Source organism: Rattus norvegicus, chromosome 6 (genome assembly GCF_021556685.1).
Source record: "Rattus norvegicus strain SHRSP/BbbUtx chromosome 6, alternate assembly SHRSP_T2T, whole genome shotgun sequence".
In the NCBI taxonomy this organism is placed as follows: Eukaryota; Metazoa; Chordata; class Mammalia; order Rodentia; family Muridae; genus Rattus; species Rattus norvegicus.
In genome coordinates, this window is record NC_141539.1 from 44,978,354 (window position 1) to 44,989,956 (window position 11,603).

An 11,603-nucleotide genomic window follows, 5' to 3' on the forward strand; every position below is an offset into this window, starting at 1 on the left:
TTTAAAATCTTGGTAATGAAACTGTGATCTATATTTATAGCCTCAATTGAACTGGTGGGGGGACATTCAGTGGCAGAAAATTGGTCAGAACTTCATAATTGATAAGTGTATCTAATGTTCCTCTCCCATTTTCAATCGTTCTTAAGTCTTGATGGGTTATCAAGCAGAGATTTCCTTCTTTCAAGAACTTCAAATAGAAATTTTGGAAGTAAACTGGAAAGTTGGCTTAGCACAGGCATGCACAATTCTTTGGCAAAGGACCTGGGCTCTGCTCCCAGCACTTAATGTCAGGTGGCTCCTACCTATAACTCCAGTTCTAGGGGATCCAATGCCCTCTCCTGGCTTTCACAGTCAACACATGCACTAGTGTGCACATAACCACACGTGGAAGCATGCAATCTTTAAACATTAAACAAACCTTTAAAAGGAAGAGCTTCGGATACAGGAAACTTCAGGGTATTGAACCATTTTGGATGACTATGTCACATCTACCTGCTTGCTCTTTGGAGAAAGGAAAAATGCTCACCCTGATCCATGCCACCCAAAATAAGCTTGCATAGCTTGCAGTTTTCAGTGTTATTTCCTCAAAACATCACTGTCTGATTTGCTGAGAAGCCATCCCAAGGTGGCTCACAAAGCAAAACACTACCGTATATATTTCTAGAAAGTGGTGGCTCGGTGCTTAAGAACACTTAATGTTCTTTCAGAGTACCCAAACCGGGTTCCTAGCACTCACATGTAGCAGCACCCTAGTACCTGTAAGTCCAACTCCAGGGAACTTGACACCCTTTCTAGTACTCCCTACATACACACACTTGACTTTGCACCCATACACATACATTTTTTTTTAAAAAAAATTAAGTTATTGGCAAATTTAAGATGGCAGAAGCAAAAGTACAACCAAGGACTACCTTTTCGTCTTGAACACTATGACTTTCTGAAGCTAGCTTTGCCCTTAACTGTCACAGCTGCCTATCAGTTGTTTCCTGTTCTATGAGTGACTCTGCCCTTGGTACTTCAGAAGCTAGGCATCATGTTTTGCAGTGACACGGTGATATGTTTCATCCAGCTACTTTTGGAGGTCAGTGTCATGGGGCTGTGACCCAGTCAAGTTACTCACCTCTAACAGACAGTCTAGGTGGAAAGAATGCCTCGGTGCAAACAATATCCACTCTCAACAGGCCATGGTTTGAGTATCTTTGCACATGCTGGCTTCTTTCTTTTCCTCCCCACCTACCAATGTGACTCTTGTTTACTTTTCTTACCATCCCAGTTCTTGTGTTTCTCATCCCCAGAGGAAGATGCTTATATGCAGCAGAAAGCAAAAGGATGGTTTGTAAAGTAGGAGCAAGCATAAGCCTGAACTCTTGATAATCACTAATTCTAGAGTAATAAGTCACTCAATTGACAATGATCACAAATCTAGACCAGGATATGTCACATTAAAATTAGGTCTTCTACTTCCCTCAAATTCTAAAACTCTCAACCCACTTCTGGAAATAAACCACATAGTATAATATTAAGTAATGATTGCACTTTTTATTTTAGAGAAAATATAATTGTTTAAATACACATCACCAGGAGCAAAGCCCTTGAAATCACCAAAGAAGGGCAAAGAACACGCTTTCCTTCCCCCACCCCTGCGTTATACTCAAGCCCTGATCTATCTATCATCTCCTGACATTCAGCTTTTACAACATGCAAAATGCCTCACAAACAATCAAAAGAGATTTGTAGAAATGAGCTCCCTCACCCCTGCCAGTGCGGCACCAGGCAATCCCAAGAGTAAAATAGTCATTAGCAGTGATCACGTTGATGACATCACCAGTAATTTGCCTCATTCATTTTCTTACACAGGGAAATTTCACTTGGCGCATACGGCCCAAAATGCAGAGTTATTGGCAAGGGCTTTGAACTATATCACCTCTCAAGTCATCTTAGGCTTAACTCTTTGAACACTGAATTGTTCATGCTGCTCTGAAACCGGGGGTGATGCCTGGTTACGAGTAGGTATTTCATGGGTTGTATGGTTTCACCTGATATCAGCTTCATCTTGGGAGCAAGTTATGTACAGAGTGATGCAGTGTGAAGCTATGAGTAAGTAACAAGGAAAGACTCGATTAGAGTCAGAAGAATCCATGTCAAGCTGCGAAATTCAGTTGAATTATTATGCTTTAAAGTCTTAATTCACGTCATTCCACTGTGACCCTGGAAATCACCCAAGAATACACATATAAAGGCATTTGGAAAGCCTTTGAACAGTTAGATGTAAGAAGAGGGATAGAGTTTTAAGACTATGACTCTTTTGATTAATAAATAGGTCTAATGGAATAAATATGTTAGCCACAGAAACAGGAGGAAGTAGGAGACATTTCCAAAAGGGACTGGGTTCCACTTCAGTTGTCAATGCCCTTCTTTCCAAAAATAACCTCTTTTCCTACCCTCATCACTACTTTGCTCCTGGAACTTGATATAAATAAAGATACTCTGTGGACTCTAAGAAAAGGGGCCTTTCTTTCTGTCTGTTCATTCAATAATGAACCTTGGTTTTAGGGTTACTATTGCTATGATAAAAGACCATGACCAAAAAGCAGGTTGAGTAGGAAAGGGTTTATTTCAGCTTATATTTCCAGGTGGCAACCTATCATTGAGGTAAGTTAAAGCAGAAACTCAAACAGGGCAGGAACCCAGGGTCTGATGCAGAGGCAATGAAAGAGCACAGCTTACTGGCTTGCTTCTCCTGGCTTGAGAAGCCTGCTTTCTTATAGAACCCAGGACTGCCAGATCAGGGATGGCAAGACCCACATTAGGCAAGACTCATCATTCATCAATTAAGAAAATGTTCTACGTGGTAGAGTGCTTGCCTAGGAAGCGCAAGGCCCTGGGTTCGGTACCCAGCTCCAAAAAAAAAAAAAAAAAAAAAAAAAAAAAAAAAAAAAAGGAGAGAGAGAGAGAGAGAGAGAGAGAGACAGAGAGAGAGAGACAGAGAGAAATAGTTCTACAAGCTTGCCTAAAACCTAATCTTATTGGAGGATTTTCTCAACTGGGGTTCTCTCCTCTCAGATGACTCTAGCCTGTGTCAAGTTGACATACAAGTAACCAGCACAGTCTCCCCATGGTGTCTCTTGCTGCAGTTGGGTAAGACTTGGTCATGATACCAGAGGATTTCATGGTGTCCTAGTTTACTTTCTATCCTCATAATAAACCCTGACTAAAACCACTTTGTGGAAGAAAGTCTTTTCTTGTTTTATACATCTTGTTTCCCAGGTCAAAGTTTCACAGCAAGGGACGTAAGGGAAGGAATAGCATGGAAGAATGCTGCTTACTGGCTTGCTCCCCATGGCATGTTCAGCTGCTTTGCTACACAACCCAGGACCACCCACCCAGATATAGCACCACCTCTGGTGGTCTGGGCTCTCCCACATCAATTATCAATCATCAATCAAGAGAATGCCTCAACAAACTTGTTGACAGGCAATCTGGTGGAGGAATTTTCCTAGGTGAGGTTACTTCTTCCTAACTCTAGTTTATGTCAAGTTGAAAAGCAAAACAAAACAACAACAGCAACAACAACAACAAAATACTCAGACACATTGTCAATTGTGTGAAATGCAAAAAGTAGCAATTATTCCCAGCAAACTAAGAATATTTGTGTCATGTCCAAGAATAACCTTGTATCTGTCTTTTGAGATATCTGAGTAATTATTTTAGATAGTCTTAAAAGTGAAATTGTGCAGTTGTTAAATATGCATGTTTGATTTTAATAGATGCATAAAGTTTTCTGAGCCATGCAAAGTCATATCTCTGCCATCAATATTTATAGTTACTTCATATTCTTGATTCCTATCTTGATTGGGCTTTTTTTTGCAGGCTTTCTCATATGCAGAATATCCATTTGTAAATCCTCTGTGAAATGTCTCTAAGATTCTTGCTTGTTGATTTTCCCTTGTGTCTCTATATTGATTTGGAGCAGCAGTGAACACAAATTTCCCTCTTTTCTGTCAACACTGAATACAGCATAAGGAGAAGTAATGTGCAAGATTGAAATTTGATTTGAAAGAGTGAAAAACAAAGTGAAGAAGAGGAAAATGCCAAAATTGATTCTTGTGGAAAATAATCTCAATAAACTGCTAGCAAAGATCCTCGGCAAAAATATAATGTGATGGTGCAGGAATGAACAGGATCTCATATAAGGACACTGATGGAACCGTGAGACTGCAACAGAAGGCGATTCTGTGGATCCCTACCTAAACATTGGTCGCATGATTCTGAGAATAAATAAAGCAACTTTTCTGTCAACAGACTTATTCCCAGGAATACAGGTTCTTTATAGTGAGGAAAAGCATCCCTCCCCTGGGGATTGCTGTGGATTTCATTTATGCAGCGTCATTTTAAGATGGGGAACCATTGGGCATTTCTGGTGTTTCTTGATTTGAACTGTGTGGGATAATCATCTGGAAATAGTGATCTGTCTGAACCAGAGGTTCAGCATGTTCCTCAACCATTATCGCCTGAGGTGGATAAGCATTGGGTGCTGTGCACTTGAGCATCAAGCAAGACCTCTCCATCCCTCGCCATGATCCAGTGGGGGTTGCAATTGCTGGTAATTATTAATCTGGTGGATAAATGCATATTATGGTTATTTTTGCATTTTTCTATATGCCAATGAGTTTTTTTAAAAGCTTCTCTGCTTTCCCCTCCCATCTCCTCCTCTCTCCCCACTCCCTCTCCCTCCTTCTGTTTTCTTTTTAGTTTTACTTATTTCTATGTTGTTTAGATAGACTGCTCCCTCCCCACCATGTTCCCAAGTCCTATTGCCTTAGCCTCCCAGACCCTAAGATTATTAGTGTACCGCAATCCACCTTGAGGGATCACAAAGATACTTACAGAGTTCATCGGTGCACACATCGCCTGCAAGTATCGATGGTGAATATTTTTTGACAACAAGAAAACTTCATTTCACTTAAAATGATTCACATATTGAAATGAAAAATAAGAAAAAGTAGATATAAGCAAAGAAGAAAGTTCGACTACAAATAAAGTTTTCAGAATAATATAGCATGATTTCATTTCAGAGATAGCAAGTAAATATATACACTGTTCATGAACAAAACTGCAGTATGTGTGCGTATGTGTGTGTTTGCATGTGTCTGAGTGCCTGTATGTGACTGTGCATGAGTGAATGTGTGTATCTATGTGTGTGCATGTGTGTGTGTGCATGTGTGTGTATCTGTGTGTATCAGTGCATGCATGAGTGCATGTGTGTGTCTGTGTGTCTGTGCATGTGTGTCTGTTTGTGTCTGTGTATGTGTGTATGCATGTGTATGTGTGTGTGTCTGTGCCTGAGTGTGTGTATGTGTGTGTGTGTCTGTGCCTGAGTGTGTGTGTGTGTCTTTGTGTCTCTGTGTGTGTGTATGCATGTGTATGTGTGTGTGTCTGTGCCTGAGTGTGTGTGTATCTGTGCCTGAATGTGTGTATGTGTGTGTGTCTGTGCCTGAGTGTGTGTGTATCTGTGCCTGAATGTGTATGTGTGTGTGTGTGTCTGTGCCTGAGTGTGTGTGTATCTGTGCCTGAATGTGTGTATGTGTGTGTGTGTGTGTGTGTGTGTCTGTGCCTGAGTGTGTCTGTGCTTGTGTGTGTCTTTGTGTCTGTGCTGTGTCTGTGTGTGATTCAGTTGTGGGTGCATTTGTGTGTGCACATGTGTATGGAGTCCAGAGATTAACATCAGGTATCTTTAGAGCTCACCCTTTGTTTGTCAGAAGCAGGGTATCTTGCTGTCTACTCTAAGAATTGTTGATTCAGCTACTCCAGCTAGTCAGCTTGCTCTAGGATCTCCTCTCTCTGCCTCCCAAGCAGTGAGACTACAGGTGGGCACTACCCTGCTCAGTCTTTTATGTGGGAACTGACCATACAAATTCTAGTTCTTACTTCATATAGGTAAGCACCTTATGCCCCAAACCATCTTCCCAACTCCAAAACTAGTAATTGTAGTATTCTAGGAATCTCTTTTACAGTTTGGAAGTTAACCCAATGAGCCCATCTAAAGTGAAATGAGCTTGAATTCATGTCAGCAGTCTCGTGCACTGCCTTCTCCAGTGAGTATGTGGAAGTTTCTCGGCTCAGAAGGGTCAGCAATTATTCCTCTGCAGCTGATGGCTCTTCAGCCATCACTTCCTCCTCTCCATTCCAAGGATGTGGGTGTCTGCATGCTGCTTCTGTGATGTGTAACTTCCTTCTTCTGCTGTCTCTGTAACTTCAGTCACTTTTCTGTGCTTCCCAGTGGGCTCCTGGTAACCTTAGTCTCTGCTGCCACAACCCAGTCTTCATTCCATTTAGCGTCCTCCTCTCCTGCTCATCCACCACATTGCTTTTTATGAAGCAGTTCATTAATTGACACATAATAATTACACACATTATTGACTACAATGTAATACTCTGACATATCTATATAATATATGATGATCAAATAAGGATAAATTTCCCACTCATTCTCTCAAACATTTAAGGATTCTTTGTGTCGGGGGCATTCAGAATATTCTCTTCTTGACACTTTAAAAGCCATACTAAAGTGTTTCTGACTGTAGCTACTTCCCTGTGTTAGAGAACACTAGACTGCAGTTTATGGTCGGTATTTCTGTACTGTTAACTATCTTTTCTGTACCCTTACTTTAGTAGAGGAACTATTTCCATTCTGTGTCCGTGAGGTTAACTAACTTCTGCAGCTCTTACATGAGTGAAACCGTATGAATTGTGTCATTCTGTTCCTGGCTTGCCCCCCTTTATATGAAGGCCCCTGTTTCCATCTATGACGGCAAGGTTTCGTTTTTCATGTTTGAGCAATGTCATCCACTGTGTATGTGTATAAGTGCCACATTTTCTTTGCATGCAGCCATTGGCTTGCGCTGATTCCATAGCTGGGTTGGTGTGGCTACTGCTGCAAATCACTGGGCTGTAACCACAGCTCTCAGCCACGGTTCACTTAATCTAGGCTGCGATGTTTGATACTCCCCTCTAACTGATTTAATTTATGCCAGCTTATTATCAACCTTTTCCATAGTGCTGAAGGTAGAACACAGGGTCTAAAACACGTCAGGCCGGTCAGTTCTTCATCACAGCTGGGCCAGTGGCTCCTGTGCCTCGATTTCCCTTTTTACTTACTGTGATATGGGATCTCACTAACTTGCTTAGAGCTGCCTTCCAGCTCACTTTGCAGCTCAGGTAGGTCTTGAACTATGATGCTCCTGCCTTGGTCTCTCCAGGAGTTGGGATGACAAGTCATTAAGTCAGGATATCACTTACTGTTTTATTAATACAGTGACTCTGAGAAAATATCTTGTAGGATTGGAGCACTCCCTTTTACTGGATGGAAAATTTGTTCCAGAGGAACTTCTCCATGACTCCTTCACAGGTTCCCTTTTCTTCTTCTGCATTTCTTCTGGTTTCCAACTTTTGCAATGGCTCAGGGTAGCCTGAGATTCCTCTGATGCCTCTCAGATACCAACAACTAACAAAACTTCTACCTCTCTCCCCGGCCTGTCTCTCGTCCATTTCAGAACTGGTTTCTTTCTTATGTCTCTACTTTCATAAGAAGCCTTGGAGGTAATTGACTGCTCTGATTTGTTGATGTTTCCTGTTCAATTTTGTATAATTTTATTATCATAATTGGGTTTATTCTGGGTATTCCAAAGTGTATCTTTCTTATGTGGCTGGGGAAATTATGTTTATATTGGATTGTTCTAGCAATATAGACATGGCCTGACAGCTGTATACTACCAGTGCCCTAGGCTCTGCTGGACTGGCACCCATTTTCCCCAGACGGCACTGGGTAACATGAGGGAAATTTATTGTTTGAACAAGGAGCTTCAGGGAAAAGGCCACTTGGGGCTGCCTCTTTTGAGCCTTCCCACACTCCCTCTTCTCAAGGGATAACCAAACTACATCAAGACTTATTTTTCAATGTGTTGTTTCTTGTTATTAGAAATAAACATCTGCTATGATCAATCTCTGTCTCTGTTTCTGATTCCTCACCATCTGGAAAAGGTGGTAGAGCAGGAACAGGCTTGCTCAACTTTGAGAATGACTGTCATTGTCATGGAAAGAGTTTCCAACTAAGGCTGAGACCTTTCCTGGTATTACCCAGGATGCAGTTCCAAAAGGAGCCTATAAAGAGACTTTGCTCATAGCTGGCCCCTCATCCCCTATGTAGCTGCTTATAGAATGGAGAAAATGTGTCTGCTGTTTCTAAATTCTTTTGCCTTTCTGGTCCAGATTATTTTCTTCAAAGTAATAAATTGTGTTGCATATTGTACGGTTTTCAAGATTTGAGCTTCAAAATATTATGTATGTGGATGTATGTGGATGTTTCTGTATATGTACATACATACACATTCAAGTGTGTGCATGTGTGCATTTGTGTGAGTATATGTGCATGTCTTGCATGTATGCATAAGTATATGTGCATGTTCATGTGTGTATGTGTTTATGTGCATGTTAATATGTGTGCATGTATGTATGCATACTCATGTGTGTTAATGCATGTTCATGTATGTGCATATGTGAGTATGTACACATGCATATTTGTGTGTTTCTTTGTGTGTGTGTATTCATGTAGTGTATGTTCGTCTGTCTGTGCATGCTTATCTGTGTGGTTTTTGTGTGTGTGTGACTGTTGATTTATGTTTGAGTGGTATTGGGTGCCTTCAACACTGGGTCACCATTTTATTTTTAGAAAAAAAGTCTTTCATTAAACCTGGAGTCCTTTGATTTGACAAGAGTGGTGGCCATCAAATCCTAGGGATCTTTCTGCCTCTGATTCCCATTCCTGTTCTAGAATTACAGGCTCTTATCACTGCCATGCTGGCTTGCTTTTGTGGGTGCTGAAAATCTAAACTATACCATGCTTGTGTGACCAGCACACTTTCCCAGGTGAATCATCTGCCCAGCACTGGTTTTGTCCAGTATGTTAGCTTTTTTTTTCTTTTTATGCTGGTAGATTTCACAGCGGAGGGGTTTGATTCCATCCTGTTTCACGCTGTTCCCTGTGACCCTCCCTCAGGTTGCACTGATTTCAGAGTCATATCACTTGCCCTTCATGTCTGGCTTTGCATAAAATACATTCAAATATGACTACTGAATACTGGTTTTCTAATCCTTGTGCTTGTACAGAGTCCTTTGGTTTGCTTTATTCTGACTTACTGCTACTCTCTCTGCCTGGATCTCCATCATTCTTCCTGGTTGGCTAAGTGTGTGGTGCTGTGACTGATGTGGCTACCGCATCTAACACTCCCTCTTTATAGTTTTAAAGCTGCTTCCGTATCCCACTTACCTATTGCTATGTACAAATTGACCCAGACAATGTGACTTTAAAATAATTTCCTTTCCCTGTCAACTCTTTTCATGATAACTGGGCTCAAATTGATAATTTTAATTGAGTTTCTCTCCCTTTGCTGCAAACAGTCAGTGATAAGACTGAAGTTCTTGGGCTATACCCAGTCATAGTTCTAATTGGACTAGAAAAGCTTAAACTTCTGGGTCTTTGGCAGCTGAAAGAACTTGGGTATCTCTTCCCATCAGAATCATGTTGCCATACAATTTCTAGGCCATGGCGAGCATGAGATCAAGTTCACAGCAAACTACCACAGAATTTCCAGACAGGAAAGTAATTAGACTCCATCTCTTGCTCCAGAAAAGAAACCATTCCAAAATGGCACGTTAGACTCTACATGCTGCAGTGAATACTTCTAGGAAGAAAAGTAAATGATTTTTCAATATCCACCATCCAGGCACAATACTTTATTCCCAAATTTGAAATATACTGGTTTCCCTCACTGCCACAAAGACTACCCAAAGCCTTGATCCATGATAACATTGTGTTTGGGCTTTCCATCAACAGTCTTGTCTTCTGAATGAGTTCCAGGTAAGATAAGGTAGATCCCTCAATAAATTCAGAACCACAGCCCCATTAGGGGGATTCTCCCAAAATAGAAGAGCCATGGTATGATTAAAAAATTGTGACTTATTGCTTCAATTCCTACACAGCACAGAAAAATGCAGAAAACATATAATAATAATGGCAGGCATTCTTTTTTAGAAAAAATAATTGTAAAGGGGTGTCCATACAGGCAAGGTCCACAGTGTTCCTGCAATTAGGTCTGCAATACATTGTCAATTCTTAAAAAACAAAAACAAAGCTACACAGGTGATACAAAGAATTGTGCTATTCAGTTTGTACAATATAAATATAGTATCACATCATATTCACTTGTTCATGGATCCACTGCCGCATAATTTTTCAATTCACTTATTTTGGCCATTATGGAAAATGCTGCAGTTAATGCAGAAATACAAATATCTCTTGAGATGTTGTTTTAAATGCTTCTGGATATGTAGAATTGACATTTCTAGATTATGTGATAGTCATATTCTCAGTTTTCACTGGGCCACATCACTTTGCATTCTCAATAGTGCACAGTCTCTGGTTTTCTCCACATTCTCACCAATACCTAAAATACCCACTATTATGAAGTATTTTTAAGTGTGTTAATAGTGAGCCTAGCAGATGTTAAGTAATAATAGTTCATCACAGTTTGATTCACATTTTCCAAATAGTTCCCTATTTCTAAACAGAATACAAATTATAACAGTTAAAGTAAGACTATAATCTCTCTCTCTCTCTCTCTCTCTCTCTCTCTCTCTCTCTCTCTCTCTCACACACACACACACACACACACACACACACACACACACACATGCAAATATGGCACAGACTAGAAAGCCTATGTGTTAACTCACATATATACAGTTCTGCAGGGCCTTGGATGTTCCTTGAAAGTACGTAAGTCAAAGGCTTGGTAATCAACCTGGTGCACTGTAATTGGGAGAGAGTAAAACCATTACAAGAAAGGACCAAGTAGAATAACATTGGGTAAGATGATGTCCCTAAATAATTTCCTGAGGATCCTGGATCCTTCGGTCAATGCTTTATTTTCCAGTTGTCCTGAGGTGAGCAGTCTTCCTCCACTGTAGGGTCCTAAAATGATTTGCCATGTCACCACAAGCCCAGTGCAACAGGATCAACCAAGCATCCTTTTGTCTAAGTTAATTCTCTTCTGTCTTTTGTCATAGTAGCCGGAAGCTGCTAGCACACAGGAAGAACAGATTTTAGAAGAAGTTCTAAGAACATAGAATGTAGAAAAGACAACCATCCCTACAAATAGTGCCAAGGAACCTGCATCTCAGCATGCAGAAGACATGTTTGAACCTCATGTTTTATGTCATTCAAAAATCACCTCAAAACAGATTAAGGACTTCAATGCATTTTAACCAAAATTGTAACACTCCTAATAAAAGAATCACAGAAAAAGGACTTCTTGACCTTGATTCTGGCAATAATTTCTTAGATCTGACACCAAAAGTCAGAATAGGCAAGATGTATTAAATTAATCTTAAAAGGAGATGACCAACAGAAAGAAAATCAGTTTATAGAATGGGACAAAATGTCTGATATTGGGGAGGGTTAAAACATTTTGTAACTTCTAACATCCAATAACAAAAAAGAAAATAACAAAAAGAAGAATTAATGACCCAAGAGGCAATAAAAACAT

At 40.4% G+C, this 11,603-nt stretch overlaps 1 long non-coding RNA gene across 1 annotated transcript; it reads right to left on the minus strand.

The window, feature by feature from the left end:
* Window positions 1-4,403: 4,403 nt before the first annotated feature.
* On the minus strand, window positions 4,404-11,142 carry LOC102555864 (uncharacterized). Its single transcript, XR_015623457.1, has 3 exons — window positions 10,792-11,142; window positions 4,888-4,962; window positions 4,404-4,615 (listed from the first exon to the last, which is right to left on the minus strand). It is a non-coding gene; the product is annotated as an uncharacterized LOC102555864 (long non-coding RNA).
* Between the last annotated feature and the right edge of the window lie 461 nt (window positions 11,143-11,603).